Source organism: Pseudochaenichthys georgianus, chromosome 8, assembly GCF_902827115.2.
Source record: "Pseudochaenichthys georgianus chromosome 8, fPseGeo1.2, whole genome shotgun sequence".
Taxonomy (NCBI): domain Eukaryota; kingdom Metazoa; phylum Chordata; class Actinopteri; order Perciformes; family Channichthyidae; genus Pseudochaenichthys; species Pseudochaenichthys georgianus.
Genome location: NC_047510.2, coordinates 21,820,024 through 21,839,345, shown reverse-complemented (window position 1 = coordinate 21,839,345; position 19,322 = coordinate 21,820,024). Strand labels below are relative to the sequence as shown.

Here is a 19,322-nt window from a genome sequence, read left to right as displayed (position 1 = left end):
TAACTTTGTTGTTAAAAGAACAATGCTGAGTGCAGGAGGTAATTGGTTTAGATTTGTCACATCAGTATGGTTAGATAGTTTCATTTTGTTGTCATGGGTTACTTTTATTTGATTAAATAAAACCATTTTGTTTCTCACAATAATGGCATTCATTTTAATAAAAGTACACAGGGATCCAGGCTATAAGAAATGGTGCCATAAGAAATGGTGCCAAGCTAATTTTTGAGTGCAAATAAGACCCATGACTATAAAGTTTGTTTAGACATAAACAAGCACAAGACATAGATGAAAGATGAATGCTAGTGAAGCGTGATAGTGGACAAGTGTTTCCAGTCAATCAAAAGTGCTGTTGGTCATTCAGCAACAGAGAAAGAAACTTCATAACCTCTAAAGGAAACAGGTGCTGAGTCAGTGAGGAGAGGAATGTCAGAAAAATGGGGAGGGAAGGGTAGCGTGTCTGTGTGCATATCGGAGAGAGAGGTGTGTACGTGTGTCTGTGAGAGAGAGTGTGAGTAACGCTGAGTGGAAGCCAGGGAGCCGAGGAGAGAACAAGGGGAGGAGACTCGCTGGGGATTGCGTGCGGACATCAAATGTTTACCTGTAACAAAAAGAAAGGGGAAGGTGTAGAAGGGAAAAAAAGCAGAGGAAAAAAAGGCCGTGGTTTACAGGGGTGGGCGGGGACCCAAAGCCTAAAGCATGAGCTTCGCACGCAACTTAACAATACTACCTTTATGAAGACTGTATTGCGTTAGTCAGTGAGCACACACACTCACACACCTACACTCACACACACACACTTATTCATGATACCGCTGGTGTTACACAAACACACACTAAACGATGCGGTCTCACTGCAGTCACCTTGTAACCCTGTAAGAGAGGTGTAAAATAATTGTGTGAGTTCTAGATAATGGATCAAAGAGGCTTTGACTTTTTTGGGCCCACACATTTTACACCAAATAACTGACCCCATCTGTAGAACAGCTGGAGTTCCTGTTTGACAGAAGGGGTACTTGTGTCTATCCAAGATCAACCAAGCACCAAAACTCCTGAAAGCAGATGTTTGGCATTCCCTCTCGTCCCCGACCCTCTCTGCGGTTGCCATGTTTATTTTTCTTCATAATTAGCCAACAAATCAAGACAAAATGAGATTCAGCCTAGTGGAAGCCACAGAGAGCCCCAGTGATTTACAGACAGGCGACCTTTCTCTTGGGGTGTCTTTCTCTGTCTGTCTCCCGCTGTCTCAGTACTCCAGTGCAGTGTATCTTGGCTCTCCATCTCAAGGTTGCCTTATCTGTACCGAGAACAAAAAGCCTGGAAAATCTTAGGCTGGTGTAACACTGATAATAGATTACTTAACAATAGACACAACAGGGATTTATATTTAAAGCTATTTATTATTAGATACCTTAACAGTACATTAGTTATCTCTGTGAAACTGATAATATCTGAAGAGTAGTATCCTTATTAACTTTGAAATACTCTCCAGAACAATAACAACACAAATGTTATACTTTTTGACTGTTTAACAGCCATTAACTGAGGAAATATAATACACTGCATTTCATAAAATACTGTAATAATGACATTCATGCAAAGTGTTCATAGGCCAATAACACTTACAACCAAACACTCTCTGTGTCCTTTTTCAGTACTTTGTTTCTTCTCTTTGATTGGAAGTCAAATCTGTCACTCACAGCTATGATTGGCAGCTTGCGTGTAAAAGGCAGAGTTTTGGGGGATTTAGCCCAGGGCGCCTGCGGTCAGCACAATACGTGTACTATAAATAATTTGACTCTGTATGTCGTGTGAGTGTGTGTGAGCAAGAAGAGAGAGAGTGAAAGAGAGGGAGAGAGAGCTACACACACTGGGCTCAGGGCTTCCTCTCCTGTGAGTGTCTGCAGTCAGAGCGCAGGTACAATAGGGAGCATTGTTCGCCTGGCAGGCCTCTGCGTGCCAGCTCCCCCTCCGTACCTGTGCTTGGAGACAGGTGTATTTCTCCTAGTCACGCATAGCCCAGGCACACTCCCAGCTGCCTACACACAGCCTGCCACTGAGATCACACACACACACACAAACACACACACACCACACACACACACACACACACACACACACACACACACACACACACACACACACACACACACACACACACACACACACACACACACACACACACACACACACACACACACACACACACACACACTCACACACACACACACACACACAATTCCACACATAATTCCTAATTTAAACCCTTAACATTATTCAAGTAATTCAAATAATAACTTTACACTTTAAAACAAGATTAAGCGGGTAAAATGGAGCCAAGATTTATGTCCTGTAAACACACAAACTTTCAAAAATGACACGCATGCAGTTAGACAGATGCATGCCAGGGTGGTATGTAGTATTTATCCTGTAGGAAATGAAGGTGATTTCTGTTTATATTACATTACATTACATTGCATTTAGCTGACGCTTTTATCCAAAGCGACTTACAATAAGTACATTCGACCAGGAAGACACAACCTTGAAGAAAACAGAATCATATAAGTACATCAGGTTTCATAGAGCCAAGCATTGCAAGTGCTACTCAACTGGCTATAGATAAGCCAGTCCTTTATTAGTATATAAGTGCTCTGTTAGCAGTTCTTTGTTAGTAATTCTATCGCTCGAGGTGGTGTCGAAAGAGATGAGTTTTCAGTCTGCGCCGGAAGGTGTGTAAGCTTTCTGCTGTCCTGATGTCAATGGGGAGCTCATTCTACCATTTTGGAGCCAGGATAGCAAACCCACGTGTTTTTGCTGATGGGAACTTGGGTCCCCCTCGCAGCGAGGGTGCAGCGAGTCGTTTGGCTGATGCAGAGTGTAGTGCACGCGCTGGGGTGTACAGTTTAACCATGTCCTGGATGTAGGAAGGGCCAGATTCATTCGCAGCATGGTACGCAAGTACCAGTGTCTTGAAGTGAATTCTAGAAGTTACCGGAAGCCAGTGAAGGGAGCGGAGGAGCGGAGTGGTGTGGGAAAATGTAGGAAGGTTGAAGACCAGACGAGCCGCTGCATTCTGGATGAGCTGCAGAGGTCGGATGGCACATGCAGGTAGACCAGCCAGGAGGGAGTTGCAGTAGTCTAGGCGTGAGGTGACGAAAGCCTGGACCAGAAGCTGCGTCGCTTTCTGGGTCAGCTGGGGACGTATCTTCCTGATGTTGTAAAGCGTGTATCTGCAGCAACGGGTTGTAGCAGCGATGTTTGCAGTGAAGGACAGGTTGTTATCTAGGATCACACCCAGATTCCTTGCAGTCTGGGTCGGGGAAACAACAGAGGTGCCGATGTTGATAGTCAGGTCAAGAGTGGGACAATATTTTCCCGGAAGGAAAAGCAGTTCAGTTTTGTCAAGGTTGAGCTTGAGGTGAAGAGCGGACATCCATTGAGAGATGTCAGCTAAACAAGCAGAGATGCGTGCGACGACCTGGGTCTCTGAGCGGGGAAAGGACAGAATTAATTGGGTGTCGTCAGCGTAGCAGTGGTATGAAAAACCATGCGGGCTAATGACTGATCCGAGCGAGTTTGTGTACAGGGAGAAGAGGAGGGGACCAATAATAGAGCCCTGAGGGACCCCTGTAGTTAATTGACAAGGGTCGGACTCGGACCCTCTCCAAGTGACCCTGTAGGTACGGTTTTTGAGGTATGAGGTGAGGAGGGAAAGTGCAGAGCCTGAAACTCCAAGTTCTTGGAGAGTGCGAAGGAGGATCTGATGGTTCACCGTGTCGAATGCAGCAGACAGGTCCAAAAGGATGATGACAGAGGAGAGGGAGGCTGCTTTAGCAGTGTGCAGTTCCTCAGTGACAGCAATGAGAGCAGTTTCTGTGGAGTGACCTGCCTTGAAACCAGACTGGTGCGGATCCAGAAGGTTGTTCTGATGGAGATAACAGGAGAGTTGTTTAAAGACAGCGCGTTCAAGTGTTTTAGGCAGGAACGGGAGGAGAGAGACAGGCCTGTAGTTTATAACATCAGACGGGTTGAGAGTGGGTTTCTTTAGGAGAGGGTTTACTCTTGCCTCCTTGCGACTGTTTGGAAAGTGACCAGAAGTTAGAGAAGTGTTGATGACATGGGTGAGAAACGCTAGAATATCAGGAGCGATAGTCTGAAGGAGGTTTGAGGGGATAGGGTCCAGAGGACAGGTGGTAGGGCGGGCAGAGGTAATGAGGGTAAGAACCTCACTTGGAGAGAGAGGGGAAAAGGAGGTTAGTGTGCGGGTGGAAGGAGGGTCTGGTGACCCATCGGTGAGTAAAGGTGAGTCAGAAAAAGAAGAGCGAATATCATCAACCTTTTTTTCAAAGTGGTTAACAAAGTCGCTTGACAGAAGTGAGGAGGGGGGAGGGGCTTTGGGAGGGTCCAAGAGGGTGGAGAAGATGGAAAATTGTTTTTTAGGATTGGAATAGGAAAATTTGATCTTATCTTGAAAGAAAGTGCTTTTTGCCTGAGAGATCGAAGCAGAGAAAGAGGAGAGGAGAGCCTGATAGGTTAGGAGGTCGTCGCGGTGTTTGGATTTCCACCGTTTCCGCTCTGCTGCCCTAAGGACGGTTCTATTAGCATGCAGTGCGTCATTTAGCCAGGGAGCAGGAGGGGACTGACGAGCCTGCCGAGATGTGAGAGGACAGAGAGAGTCCAGAGAGGATGAGAGAGTAGAGAGGAGAGTTTCTGCAGCAGAGTTTGGAGGCAGGAGTTGGAACGAGTTAGAGGAAGGGAGGGCTGAGAGCACCGATGAGGCAAAGGTAGAGGGGGAGAGGGAACGGAGGTTACGGCAGACAGGTGCAGGATGAGAAGAGATTAGTTTATGTTTGGAAAGGGGTAGAGAGAATGAAATGAAGAAGTGATCGGATGTGTGCAGCGGGTTTACAGAGAGGTTAGAAGTAGCGCAGTTCCTTGAGAATACCTTGAGTTTAAAGTTAGTTATTTTTTAAGTTTTATTTTCACAGGGTACAGGGTACCCCAGACTTACCTAACTCCTCCACCTCTCAACACACACACATTAACAAAGTTCAGATTATTCAAATAGCTTTAGTTGCTAAACACAGCCGTGTTCCTTCCTCAGCAACAGGCCCAGAGTGAGAGAGAGAAGACTTCCTGGGTGCCTCCTTTATGGTCGGCCCTGGTTGCTGATAGGCCAGCTGAGGGTGAGAGGATCCAATCAGCCATCAGACTCAGGTGCACAGGCAGATACCGATCATCTGCTGATTAGCTGTGCAGACGACAGGGAGAAGAGAGAAACACAGGAGGGAAGGAAAACCACACATGTACAGCCTGCCTGGCACGTAACATTTACAAATAAACCTAGGCACCTGCAGGCTGAAACATTCTCATGGTCACACTATGGTAAGGCTCCAGGAAGGGTGTGCTTGTCCAAAGAAATTCCCCCTTTGCTCAGTGTAAGAGAGTGTTGGGGAGGAAGGAGGAATGAGTCATGTCAGTGGTACTGCACTGCCAGTCCAGGCCAACAGTTCATTTAATTTCTTCTTAAGTGGGAAAACATGTTTGAGTAAACATGAGAACCCCTTTACAGTTTGACATCTTAATGCGGGGCAAGAGGGGGAAGGCCTGAAGGCAGCGAGATATAATGGGAAATGACAAGTGCTCAAAAAAAAATACACTTTAACCACAAAACTTGACATTATAATCTACTATGTTAAGACTAATATAGTAGGTTGGGGGGGGGGGGGGTCATTGATTACATGGTCTCCTTTGAGAAAGCCTCCCTTGCAAAGATCTGGCACCATGAGGTGCTGGAAGTACTCCAACCCTATCAGTCTCATAGCACAAGAGGATTAGCTCCTTATCCTTATAGAAAAAGGGTACACAGCGCATTATGTCTCATTATGTCTCATTACGGTTTTAAAAAATGGCCTGTGCCTGCTCTATACATAGAGCAGGCCATTTTTTAAAACCGTTTTCCTTGAGTAATCTTCACTCATGCCACTGTGAAACCTTGCATTGACCCCGGTTTAGCTTCACTTTGCCTGTTCCCATGGATTGGCAAAGGAAGTCAGCAGGCGGAACATGAAATAACATAAGCTGCTTGGAAACCAAACTGAGGTTTCCTGGGTTATATTTACCATATTCATTTCCATTCAAATGTAGAAATAATAACACCTGTGTGAACAGTGGAGCAGTGGAAAAAAAAAGGAGGAAATCAAGTGTGGCAGGCTACTGAGCCTGTGGGCCATACCAGCAGAAGGGCATTCTGTTAGTGGGAAATACTTATGTCTCATCTAGCTTTTGGTTTCCATGACATCAGCCCCCCCCCCATACACACACCTAATAATGCGGATCATACTTTAAGATGAGCTGATTACTTAAATAGCGCCAGCATATCCTGCATTATTGTAACCTTCTGTCTTTTGGTCTCATAGGCTCTTGCTCTCTATCCTGTCGCTGGGTTTTGGGCACTCAGAGCCACATAAGGAAACATTTGTTCCCAGTCTGGTTGAATAGAGCCTTGTGTTTGAGGTAGTCAAAGAGATACAAGGGGATAGGACATCCAAACAGTCCAACACAAGAGCTCTGCTCTGAAGCCCCTCTCTGTCTGAGCCGGGCCAGTAATGAATGTCCTCTAGTCTTAATCACTCTCAGAGCAAACACTGGAGATATGACTGACTCCATTGTCCTCTCTATGTGTTGTATGTTGAAGCAGCAGTTGTAGAGGTCATTGCTTCCAGTAAATATTAGATTTGTTTTAACACAACCAACAGGTGATGACTGCACTGCTTGCATGGACTTTTTGAACAGAGGATATTGCCACATATGCATTTATATATTTCTGCATCACACATGTTAGAGTTGTGCCTTTTGATGTGCATGCTAGGCAATTTGTGCAATTTGCTGCTTGAGAATGTCTACATTTTCTCTTCACTCTCTCAGCCTTGCTCACCTTGGATTCCCTGATGCATTCTTTCTTTTTCCGCCCATCTGTGTGAGCAGTATTCAGAATAGTTTTGTGCTCTCTGGATATGATTATCCTTGTCACACCAATCTGGAAAACATTTGTGTGCACATTAGCACATACCCAAGAACACACACTAGTGTGAGTAGAAACATGGAGGAGGAAGATGCATAAAGTATTCACTTGCACACGTACAATCATGCAGACACACGTGCATTATGCATGCACACATGGAGAAATAATCATTTTGCAAATCAATTGGCTTGGTTTCAAGGTGGAGTGATTGCTGAAGATGAAAGCAGGATTGCTGCTCCACTGTTTACATTCATCACCTCGATTTAGATAAGAGATCATTACCTCTGCAAGATAATTGCCTCTGCTAATACTTTAATTCAGCCTTGATTAATGATTAATGAGCTTGGGGTGCAGAATGGCTTTTGTGGAAGAAGCGAGGTCAACACAGTGAACCAGATACAAATGTGTAACCTTCTATTGCTTTCTTTTTCTCAAAAGGAAGAAAAAATCCTTCACACAGCAGCGGTGGCTTAGGAATGCGAGACAGGAATGCTGTTGAGTTACTATAAAGGGGGTTTGATCACTGAAAACAATGTCTTTGTGTTTTCATCCCCAGCTCTAGTCACGCAATGCTGTGTGCACAAACCTCCAGCAACTTTCAACCCCAGCACACAAGAAAGCCATCAAGTACCTGCAATTGACAGAATTGCGTGCAATTCAGGTATACTCCAGGATTGTACTGGAGCACGGCCACATGGGGAGTAAAGGAAAAGGTGGAGTGGAGCTATACCTGCCCTAAAGTGTAATACACACCGTCATGTGGAGATCAGTAACAGTGGTATAGTGGAAGGTAAACCACTTTGACGTTCAATACATTTACGCCAGTATTTAGAAAGATGTTAATTCCTAGTGACCATTTAATGATAGGATGATACAATCTAGTGTGTATAGAAAATATTAGATATGCCTAAAATGGGGATCACTTTTTTTGTCAATTTTTTTTCTGTTATTTATGTGTCTTTTTTTCAAGAGGTTATTTTAAGCCACACTTTATCAAAGACTTCCATAATTCACACACTCATTTACAGTATGTTTACAATGTTTTCCTCAGTGTACTTTTTCCAAAATATTTTATTCATAGGCAAATCTAATTGTCTTATAACACAACATGTTTTGTTTTAATACACAATCACAGAGTAACACTTTAATTTAATATAACTTTCTTTCTGATTTCAATCAATCAATCAATCAATCAATCAATCAATCAATGTTTATTTATATAGCCCAATATCACAAATGTTACATTTGTCTCAGTGGTCTTCACAGTGATTTTAGTCTTTGAGGTTCCAGTCCATTCCAGGGAATCCACTACTTGTCTTGAGTTTTAAGGGAAGCTATGATCCCAGAAATACAAGCAAGCCTGGAGGTGGTTAAGACATGAAAGTGAGGTAAGAAAGACAAGAGATTCATTCATGGGAGGGTGATTCAAGGCACCGACATCCCTGTATCTGTGCACAGCGACAGAAGATCAGTATTACTCACTCACATGGCTCACACGCAAACCTGGGATCAAACTGACAGATGAGTGATTGCACCATACAACACAATTATACCAGCCTATATTCATCACATAATTATTTACTTAGGTTATTATAGCCAGGTAATACAATAAATTGTGCAATTATGCAAACATTACAATTCATTTAATTTAAATCCTCAAAAAGTATAGTCAACATTCCAGGAGAAACACTTTTGTATTAGTAAACAGGGTTGTTTAACATGGGTTCAAATTCTGTGTGTGAAGTGAACATTTTCCCTCACATGTTTCACCCTCCAACATAAGCAAATTATACAGTACGGTCAATTACACTCTACTGCCACTATTCTTGTTTTGATATGATTATTACATTTGATTTGTATTTACTTTTGTTTTGCATTTCTTAATTTTAATCGAATGTCTTACTACTGATCTAAAAGAAATAGGTAGCATACAAAATCTACTCCATTTACCATCATGCTTTGCGCCCCTACGTTGGCAGAGGGCAGCATGTGCTGCGCTGCTCTGCTCCAACTATGGCTCAGTGCTGCTCAGGCTCTTCACAGGAGCGCATCGTAGTACCGGCTACATAGACGCTAGCTGGAGCTCCAGCAGGGATCATCACTGCACTGGAGACCAAGGATAACCCGGCTACTTTTACTGCCTTATGGAAATAACCACACCGATCAATCTGCTTGATTTACCAAAGCAGCAATCACTTTACGCATTGGTTCTTTTGGCGCATAAAGAGGATTCAATGCTGCTGTTACAGCACTGACACACGTGGAGGAGTTATTGTTATTATTCTTTTTTAAACTTTATGATGGCAGCAGCTGATGGATTCAACGCAGGAGTTGTATATCGTCTTTTAGGATATGAGGAAATAATGTCTCTTCACGGGATGAGTGGTGTACATGTCTCCTGCTGCCTAAGTCCTGCCGCTGGACCAGCCGTTTGTCGGACAGACGAGTCTCTTGGGATACTTCGCGCGTGTGGCCAGTGTCATAGTTGGCTAACTCTTTGATATGATTTCAAAATCGATATTTGTTGCGGTGGATTTTGGCACAACGAAAGGAATATCCTGGAATATATTTTGAGAGCGATGCTCAGCAGATGGCCAGCTGTTTGGATACTGACAGAACGCATCTCCTCCTCCAGCAGGTAAGAGAATGACCTACCTTGAGCACTGAAATGTTTACTTAATTTCTGTCATATTTAATGTTGTCATTGAATTATTATAAGCTGTAAAAAAAGGGTCAGGTTGTTCTGTGATGTTCCAAAGGGTACCAAATTAGGACTAACTTCATTGTATCCGCTGTTATTTTACAAATGAAACAACAACGTTGAACAGTGTCTGTTTTGACTAAAGGTTCTGTCATTATCTCAGCACACACCCATTTGGCCTATATATTCACAACCAAATCACTCTTAACAATCAAACTCCTTTGAGATGAGATCCAGTTAGGACAACACTTATTTAGTTAGTCTGAACGGTTTCTGAGGGGGTGTGTTCATACAAAAGCCCTGTCAAATGTTGATTCACCTGTTGATTGGTAGAGCACTGCTCCGTTATAAACCCTCAAAAGTACTCAAATTGATGTATTTTAGACACATGACTTGAATACTCTATTTTCAAATTGAGCTCTTTTTTCACCTGTCCTACACCAGACATAGCCATACACCTGCAGTCCCAGGTGACCACATACTATTCACAGAGCCACGGTCTATAATAAGTTATGAAAGGCCAGGTGCAGTAAAGTAAATGAACAGTGTGGATACAGTGACCATAGAAAGCGACATGCACTCACCTCTCCCACAGTGACTCCATTCAGGTGAGAGTAAATCTGTCTCCAGAACTTTGCCCACAGGGAGGGCCTTCAATGTGAAGTGACTGTCATGTCAGTAGAGCAAGCTGCTGCTACCTGACACACGGCTTGTTTATTCTTAAAACTCAGAAAGATATGGATGATGTGTAGATGCTCCCTTTGAGTGGAACCTGCAGGTGCGTGTTAACACTCTAGAGTCGATGCACCCTAAAAAGTCAGGATCATGAATGTTGTACCAGTTCAGCTTGTAAGCATTTCCATCTTTATTGAGCATACTTGTGACATATGTGGCATTGCATTTCAAGTAGTTGCGTGTTCATGCAACTTATCTGATGAAGGAGCTTCCTACACCCCTTCAGCTCTCACTCCTCAATAACGTCCACTTCCTTAGTAATGAAGAATTCCATCTATTGTTGGGGCAGGGGACAGAGCCCCACTATATGTCTGTATACAGCGCAAAGCACAGACCGAGCACCCCCTCTCCTCCGACCCAGCACCCCCCACACACCCCTCCATTAAAGATCTTCTCCAAACAAGACCCCCTTTCTCCACTGAAGAGGGACCCTCTGTCTAATGCCAAGTGACTCTCATGGCCAGCATTGACGATGGGACACTTGCTTCACAAAAGGAGCTGAAGTGTCAAATAAACTCGGTCAGAGCCCCCGACACACAAGAATTCCTTTATCTGGCACCCTGGGAGGCAGACAAAGACAGACTTTGTGTCAGTGAGCAGGCCTTGACTAAACACTGGGGCTTTTTTTACTCCTCTTCTACCAACTTCTGCCTCCTCTTCCTCCTCCTCCTTTTGTCGTTTGAACGGTGTAGCGGGAGCATGTCTGTTGATGTGACCCCGCTTGCCCAGCATCTGTCCTGCACACAGCCAACATCACCCCTGTGCTGTGTAAGCACCATACAGACACAGATACACCCCTTCAGACCCACTCTCCGACACCCACTTCTCTGACTGCAGCCAGAATCTTTCAAACTTTTCAGACCTACTTTTTTTATTTTGTACATGTTTGTTTATGTCTTCCATAGCTGAAAATGACCAAGCAAGAATTTGCTTTCTCTCAGGGCTGAGTGTGCTGGCTGAGCTGTTATATGATATGCTTGTGGTGAACCGCAGTCGAGAGCCATATACACACACCAGGGTCAGAGTCACTTAACAACCCTGTATTTACTCCACTCAACATTTCCTAAGAACTTTCTCATCACTAGCAATTCTTTGCATTAAGTTTCCGCTGTATTCTCATTTGTTTTAAACTTACATTTAACCATATTCAGATACTTATTAAGCTACCCACACCACCAAGACCTAGGATGATTAGCTTATGTTTGTTGTTACCTATGTGAATCAAGTATCATACACACTTCAAACTAAAACAGACACTCTTTCCAAACTCTATAGTCTGCATCTTGAAGGTAAAAACCTAGTCTGAATGAAGCAAGCCGAGTGCTGGAAAATGACCTCATAAAGTGTTGAGACAACGTTGAAGCAGCGCCCCTGAGTTGTGGCCCTGAGCTGGAGCTGGCCGGCCCCTGTGACAGACATGTGCATCAGGCCCCCAGGCATGCTAATACAGGCCTGCCTGAGAGCGATAGTCCCCAGCACAGTGGTTAAGGTAAACAGATCAAGTTGCTGTGGCCGAGCGTGTTAATGGTGTGTTTATGAGCTTAAGTTGAGTGGTGATTTATCATGTCTAAACTCAAGGCTCACTTTGGGTCATGGCCTTGATGGAGCTCAGTATCTGGCTTATGTGTGTGTGAGTGTGCGTGTGTGGGGTTGTATGTGACATTGCACACGGGTGACAGTACCGACGGAGCAGTGTGACCCCCGATTGAACTATGTCTCGATGTCACGTCCATTTTCGACCTCTGAAGGGACATGTAATACATTAGGAAAACATTTATTAATTACCACTGTATTTTTAGCATGATATGCCCTCGGCATTACCTCATCAGACCCCTGGGGCACAAGCCCCAAATCGCAGGAAAATATCCTTCCATCATTAGTGTCAGATAACCTTTAATGAGCTCCATGAGAAATATCAGACTGTAAATAAGCTGCTGTGTATCCTTACATATAGAGCACCATTTATACTCTGTGTGTGTGTGTGTGTGTGTGTGTGTGTGTGTGTGTGTGTGTGTGTGTGTGTGTGTGTGTGTGTGTGTGTGTGTGTGTGTGTGTGTGTGTGTTTTAGAATGGACTCTAAAGTTTGTCTGAACAGGAGAACTGTCATTTATTAGCAGTGCAGGAACAATGGGGAGCTTGTCTCCGGGGTGGTGGGGGCCGGTGGAGCCAGGGGAGGGTGGCCTGAGATTGGGCAGCAGCCTCTGACCAAGAACAAGCCCCTGTCTGATGGAGAGAACTGCTGACCCTTCCTGAGTAAATGGCACCTTTGTTTCTAGGTGTATGTGTTTGTGCCTATGTGTTTATGTGTGAGACTGAGAGAGGTTTTGAAAAGCTGGGAGCACTGTGTAAAGTGTTCTTTTCCTCAGCGCCTTGGTGATCTCCCCTCCATTTGTGATTTTCTCTTGGCTTTAAGTTTTTTTGACAGATTCTCTGGGAACCTGTTTAAGGAATTGCATATCAAAACATGTCTATTTATGAACAGGTAAGAATTTGCCCCGAATTATAACAAATGTTTATGCTGTGTTTTGAATTTCAGCTATGAGGACACACACAAACTTTAAGACCTTTTACTGTCAAGATGCCAAACAGAGGTGACCAATGCTCCCATCATAGTGCAAGTGCCTTCAGTTCTTCACAACAGAGTAGCATGTCTATCAAGCTATATACACACAGCTAGGGACCTATGTGATGCTATGACAACAGACCAATGTTAAAAACGAATGAGCTATTTATGTTTTCCTTTGGCTTGTTGTGTGGTGCTCTCTTTCTACTAGCCTACCAACAGTTGTCTTCTATCTCTCTAATGATGCTCATGAGAGAAAGATGCTTTGTCTAAACAGGGGTGGTAAGGAAATGCAAGGGGGGGGGGTGTAAGGGAGCAGAGAGAGAGGAGGGGGGGCGAGGGTAAATGTTGGTGGGTAATGGCAGCAGATTGCTGATTTCCTACAGGGAAACCGCAACTTGCATTGTGTGTGTGTGTGTGTGTGTGTGTGTGTGTGTGTGTGTGTGTGTGTGTGTGTGTGTGTGTGTGTGTGTGTGTGTGTGTGTGTGTGTGTGTGTGTGTGTGTGTGTGTGTGTGTGTGTGTGTGTGTGTGTGTGTGTGTGTGTGTGTGTGTGTGTGTGTGTGTGTGTGTGTGTGTGTGTGTGTGTGTGTGTGTGTGTGTGTGTGTGTGTGTGTGTGTGTGTGTGTGTGTGTGTGTTTCATTCTGCTTTAGGAGTTATAAGGAAGTGGGAGGCTGAGACAGCTTTTGCTAAAGGGAGAGTGTGGCAGGGAGGCTTGAGAGGAAGTGGTGAACATAAGTGGGGGATTCCTTAAAATGATGCCTCTGGGTCTGACTCTTAAAGCCTGTCTTCTTTGATAAACCTCTCTCTGCACCTGGTGTTTAGATCTTTTAACTTGACTCCATGCATCATGGCCCGCTTTTCCCTATTGGGTGATTCAAATCTGGCACACTTCCTCTGAATTTTTATTTTAAATCCTGCTATCCCTGCTCTCCTTGACCTCCTGTGTGAGTGCAGCCCTGCAGGAATGAAGTAGAAAGAGCATTGGGGAGATGGAGATCACAGAAAGGCGAAAGGAAGATGGGAAGAGGACAGACTCTTTCTCCCAACATGCCTCTCCTCGACACACAGAGCAAACAGCAAAGACACACAGTAGGGGCATCTGTGTTGGCCCGGACGCCAACAGACAGCACTCCATTCAAACTTCCTCAGCCACAGAAAGGCTGCATGCATCACCCACCTCCCTACAAGGACACTATGGATACACAAAAGAGTGATTTATATGATATGCTAAGAACAGGCCCAAACGTTGCACTCACTACCATATGTTTTATGGTGATGGATCGTCAGATGTCTTCTTGGCCTTCCTTGCAAGGAAAAAAAATAAAAACTTTGTTTTGCAACGCTTTAAATACCAGATATCCCTCCTCCTGTTTTCTCTCAAACTGACCTCACTTGTTCTTTTTTTGTGCTCTCGTTTTGGAGGGAAAATTCTTCCCTTTGTGTTTCCCTCTCACAAATGTCACATTCCACCGAACCTGTGACCATATTCAGCCTTTACTTTGCTGGGTGTGGGTTGCCACCGCAACTCAAGCGCGTTTCAACGAGTCACACCTACACAAGTAAGCAATCCTCATTGAGGAGTTGGGTCCGTTTTTTTCATTCGATCCACTCTTTCAATCCTCCTCCCTTTTCTTTCGTTCTCAGTGGGGAGGATAAAGGAGACATTTTCAGTGTGAAGAGGAGCGTGACATTTCCTGTGTGACCTCCCCGGGACACAGCAGACCACCAGGCTCCTCAGACGACTGGGTGTGTGTGTGTGTGTGTGTGTGTGTGTGTGTGTGTGTGTGTGTGTGTGTGTGTAGTCCTGCGCTAGCTGATCTGTAAGAATCTTGCTGACAGCTTTAAGTGCGTGTCTTTTTTTATTTGCTTTGTTTAAAAGAGATTGAATGAGGTCAATTTAGACTCTACTAAACATATAAAGTGCTATTAAGCTGGATTAAGTGTGCTGACATTTAGATTGTGCACACAAATTACAATGTCACATTAAAGCATGTAGGCTGGGAGGCAGATGCTCCCATGTTCAAGGCTCTCCCAGAAGGCCTGTAGGTTTGGCGGTGAAGCTACCACAGTGAACCCAGCTAGACTTGCTGTGGAAGTGGCTGTCAGTGTCCCTGACCAAAGTCTCAGATAAGCATACAGAGCCAAAGTGCTGTAATGACAGCTAAAACGACTGGAAGTTGTCCAGACGTCAGGCTGTCAACACAGTGCATCACTCATTCAACAGACTGAAACTAGACACATTAATTTTCCTCACTGGGTCTTTCATTGGATTTTAAAAAGGATTTAAAATGTTGGTACTAACTTAAGGGCTGTATAAAATGGTTTTATTACGATTAATTTACATTGATTAATATGTTGACCATCAATCTTTCAAAAATCTTGGTTACAGTATTGTAGTAGAGTCCCTGGTTGGTTTTTTGGGTTGCCTTTGTACATTTGTTAGACTCTGCTGCGCCCTTGAGGACAATGGTGGTAGCAACATCAGCAGTTTACTGGGCTGCATTTCCTATTCTGGCCACTAAAGATTTGTGGTGCTAATTGAAAACCTTAGTAAGGACATGAAGGGCTTTCAGTAATCTTTGTATTCACATACATAACAGTTAACCATTAACACTGTCAGTCATGATCGAATATAATAATTCATAGTATTATATAACGTTTAAAGTTATGTAATCATATTAAGTATAGCTTTGCCAAATTCCTCAGTACATAATCAAAGTTCCTATTTAAGTTTTATTTGTGCTGTCCCAGTGCGATTGGATATCAGTGTCATCATTGTTTTTAAAAAAAAAAAAAATTAAATCTCCAACAAGCCACCTATCTGTCAATATATTGATTCATTTGTATAAGTTTAATTGTTTCCATCTCCGTATTAATCCTTAACTTTTTTTCTATTATCTAAAGTCAACTTTAAAATTGGTTAAAATACCACTCTACAGCCAACCCACCCACCATTGTAAGGATGTCCTGAAACCACATCTTAGTTAGGCCTTATGTATACAAATGTCATTATCCAACCTTAAAACATGAACTCCAAACTGATAATGTTGAAAATAATGTACACATTTAACATTTAGCAAAGTCTTGCAAGTTTTGGCATACTGATTGTTTTTTATCTATTTATCCAAGACCGTCTTTATTTATTCTAAATATTATATAAACATGTAGAACAATTCTTTTATGTTATTATTAAGCATTTTCCACATACTGTAGAGATGAATTGTGTAGGACAACATTACCTATTACTGCATACCTTAAAGCAGGGGTGTCAAACTCAATTTCATTGCGGGCCACATTCGCATAAAGGTTGCACTCAAAGGGCCGGTTGTAACTAGATAAATATAATATATATATATATAAAATAATGTATTATATTACATTATTGCCTCTGAATTGGATTATTATCGGATAGGATAATAACTTGGTAATTAATTACGTCTGAAATCAGAAGTCCAGGGCAAATAATTGCAAGTCTCTTCAGTGCACATGTCACAAAACGAGATGCATTGTGGGACATGTAGTTTATGGGCAACCTTCTTCTGTAAAGTGGCATGTAATTATATTCTTTGCAAGCTCTTGCAGGGCCACATAAAATGAAGTCGCGGGCCGGATTTGGCCTTGAGTTTGAGACCCCTGCCTTAAAGTCACAAAAGCATGTCACTTTTTTCAATGCCACTAGAGGTCAGGGTTGGATCCTTGTCTGGAAACACAACGGCATTCTCCACTGCTTACTGACTGTTAACTAGTGCACAGTACATTGGAGTATTCATTGGAGTCTACTATCTATCTGTGAGAATTGTTTTAGTTCAGGGGATGATTTGACTATTTGGCAGAAAGTATTACAAAATATATGGTAAAACGTAATGGTTTGAAGTAAATACGTTATCTTTAAACTTGAACAAAACTGTATGGTTTTTGCAAATCTGCGAATATTAGAGAATGTTTCATTGTGTATAGATGGAGTAAGTATAGAGAAGGTGTCTGCATTTAGATTGTTGGGTGTTATAATGTCCAAAAGTAATTTTGTGTTGAAGAAAGCTAAATATGTGCTTGACTACAAGTCAATGCGCATTTTGTATTTTTGTTTGATATTGCCATATTTAAATGATTGTGTTGAAGTGTGGGGCAACACCTATATGAGTTAAAACCTTTAATTACATTACAGAAAAAGCTGCGAGAATGTTGCATAATGTACAACCTAGAGAACAAACAAACAAACAATTGATTGAGTCAAGGCAGTTAAGATTTTAAGATTTAATAGAATTACAGACGGCTTTAGTTATGCATAAAGCAAAAAACAGAATACTGCCAGAAAATATACAAAACAAATTTGTTTTAATTTCAGAGGATGAGCATCACAGGAGGAAATTACATCAGTTTGCACTTACTACTTTAAAGCAGATGTGCGAATGATTTAAAGGGCTGTAAGAAATGTTTTATGTTTAAGAAAATGTATAAAGAAAGCGTAATTAGACAGTATGAAGTTGACTTGATTGTGTTCTGGTTTTATGTTTCAGTATTTGTAAGCAACTGTGACTGAAAAAACATTGCTTTTATTTAACTTTTTAATGGTTATTTCATTTTTTTTTTTTTTAAAAAGGACTTTGTAAGAAGGGGCAGGTAAAATAAGGTTTTCTTCTCCCTGCTCCTTTCCACCATGTGCTATAACAACAAACAAAAAAACCCAGTATAACCTTACATGTTTTGTAAAGTGTACATGTTTTGTTTTAAAATAACTGCCATGTGTGGAATAAACAAATAAAATAAAAAATAAAATGTAACTACCAACCACTGTTTCATTTGATCTGCTTCTGATTCAGCTCTTTAAACTGATTTCCTTTTGAATATTGGTGGTTTCTGTTAAGGTCTCTATTGCTCATTTTTGAAGGGAAATGTTGTGAAATGTTGACCTATTTGCTTTCAGGTAAAGAGATTTCGGGATATGTAGTTATTCAGGTTTCTGTCAGTTGGCAGTCATGGGAAGTATTGGCATTGGCACGTACGCGACTTGTTCACCTGTGTGTTGTGCCACCATTATTACTTGTTTTAAGATAAATAGTTTCAAACTCTCCACTGCTAACTTACTGTTACATACTGTAATGTAACGATTATTTAGTATTTTATTATATTTGCATAAAATAGTACAGTTTTCTTCTATTTGCCATCACAAAGTTAGAGCGCTGTATTGTGTATCTTGAGTTTAAACTGTTTTAATGTACAAAGTGTCATTGTTTTCTTGGTGTGCAAAATATTTCTGCAGAACAGTTGACTGCATTAGAGTGCATTAGCCACTAGATGCTGCTCTTGCATAAGACTAGAAAGTATGGGGAGAACATTTCTTCTGTAGTACTTTATAGCAGTTTTCTACTTGTAATTCCTTAGATATGACAGTACACTTATTCACTCTTTGATTTTCATTTGTTGTCCATTTAGCTTGTTACTATCCATTAGTGAAACACATTTCCAGAACTAAGAACAAATACAAATCTTTGTGAAAAGCTGTTTTTACAGATTTTTTTAAAATTGTAAAGTAAAGTTACGATGCCATTTAATTTATTTTAGAATCAGTACATGTATGCAAGTCTTTCCAGGCCATAAGACTGTTAAACACCTGAACTAAAAAATATCCATAACATTCACCTGTTTGCAACTTACAAATTATGTATCACTTGTCACTATTTCTATTCTATTGTATTGTATTTACTTGCACTATTTTATCTGTTTATTGTGTTGCACTGTTGGAGGAGCCTCGGACCTAAGATTTTCATCGACATAACTACACTGTAGCTATGTACGAATGACAATAAACACCTTGAATCTTTAGTCCCAAGTTGAATCACTAGATGGCAATGTGGTAACATGAAATACGTTTTCCCCGTCAGAGAAGTCAAAGCTACTCAGCATGTCCGGGTAACCCTGTGATCTATGGAGTAATGGATGAAGATTGGCATTATTATCTTCTTATTGCCTCTCATTCTAGCTCATCTCCCTTTGAAGATCAAAGTGGCCGTGTGCCTCTGTGTGTACCGACACTGATAAACCCAGAGTGAACTCCAATAAAGCCAACTGCTCACTTTGTACATCTGTCGATCCTAACTCCTTTCTGGCCTTACTTCAAAGTTAGAGATTTCAGACAAAAGAAATCAGCAAAGTAGAGGATATCATTTTAAATGTATCGTAGTGTAGTTCAGCAAATAAACCAACAACAGAAAAGCTAAGTAGCAATGCAAATCCGTAAACAACCATCTGCAACTAGTCTGGTTGTTTAAATCATGATACGGAAACTTGGTAAGTCCTTTG

The 19,322-nt window shown here is 42.1% G+C and overlaps 1 long non-coding RNA gene across 1 annotated transcript in view; it reads left to right on the top strand.

Moving 5' to 3' along the window:
• Positions 1–9,048: 9,048 nt before the first annotated feature.
• LOC117450560 (uncharacterized) overlaps positions 9,049–19,322 on the top strand; it is a 61,058-nt gene continuing 50,784 nt past the window's right edge. Inside the window, exon 1 of the long non-coding RNA XR_004552583.2 lies at positions 9,049–9,659. This is a non-coding gene — a long non-coding RNA (uncharacterized lncRNA). The remainder of the gene's footprint in view (positions 9,660–19,322) is intronic.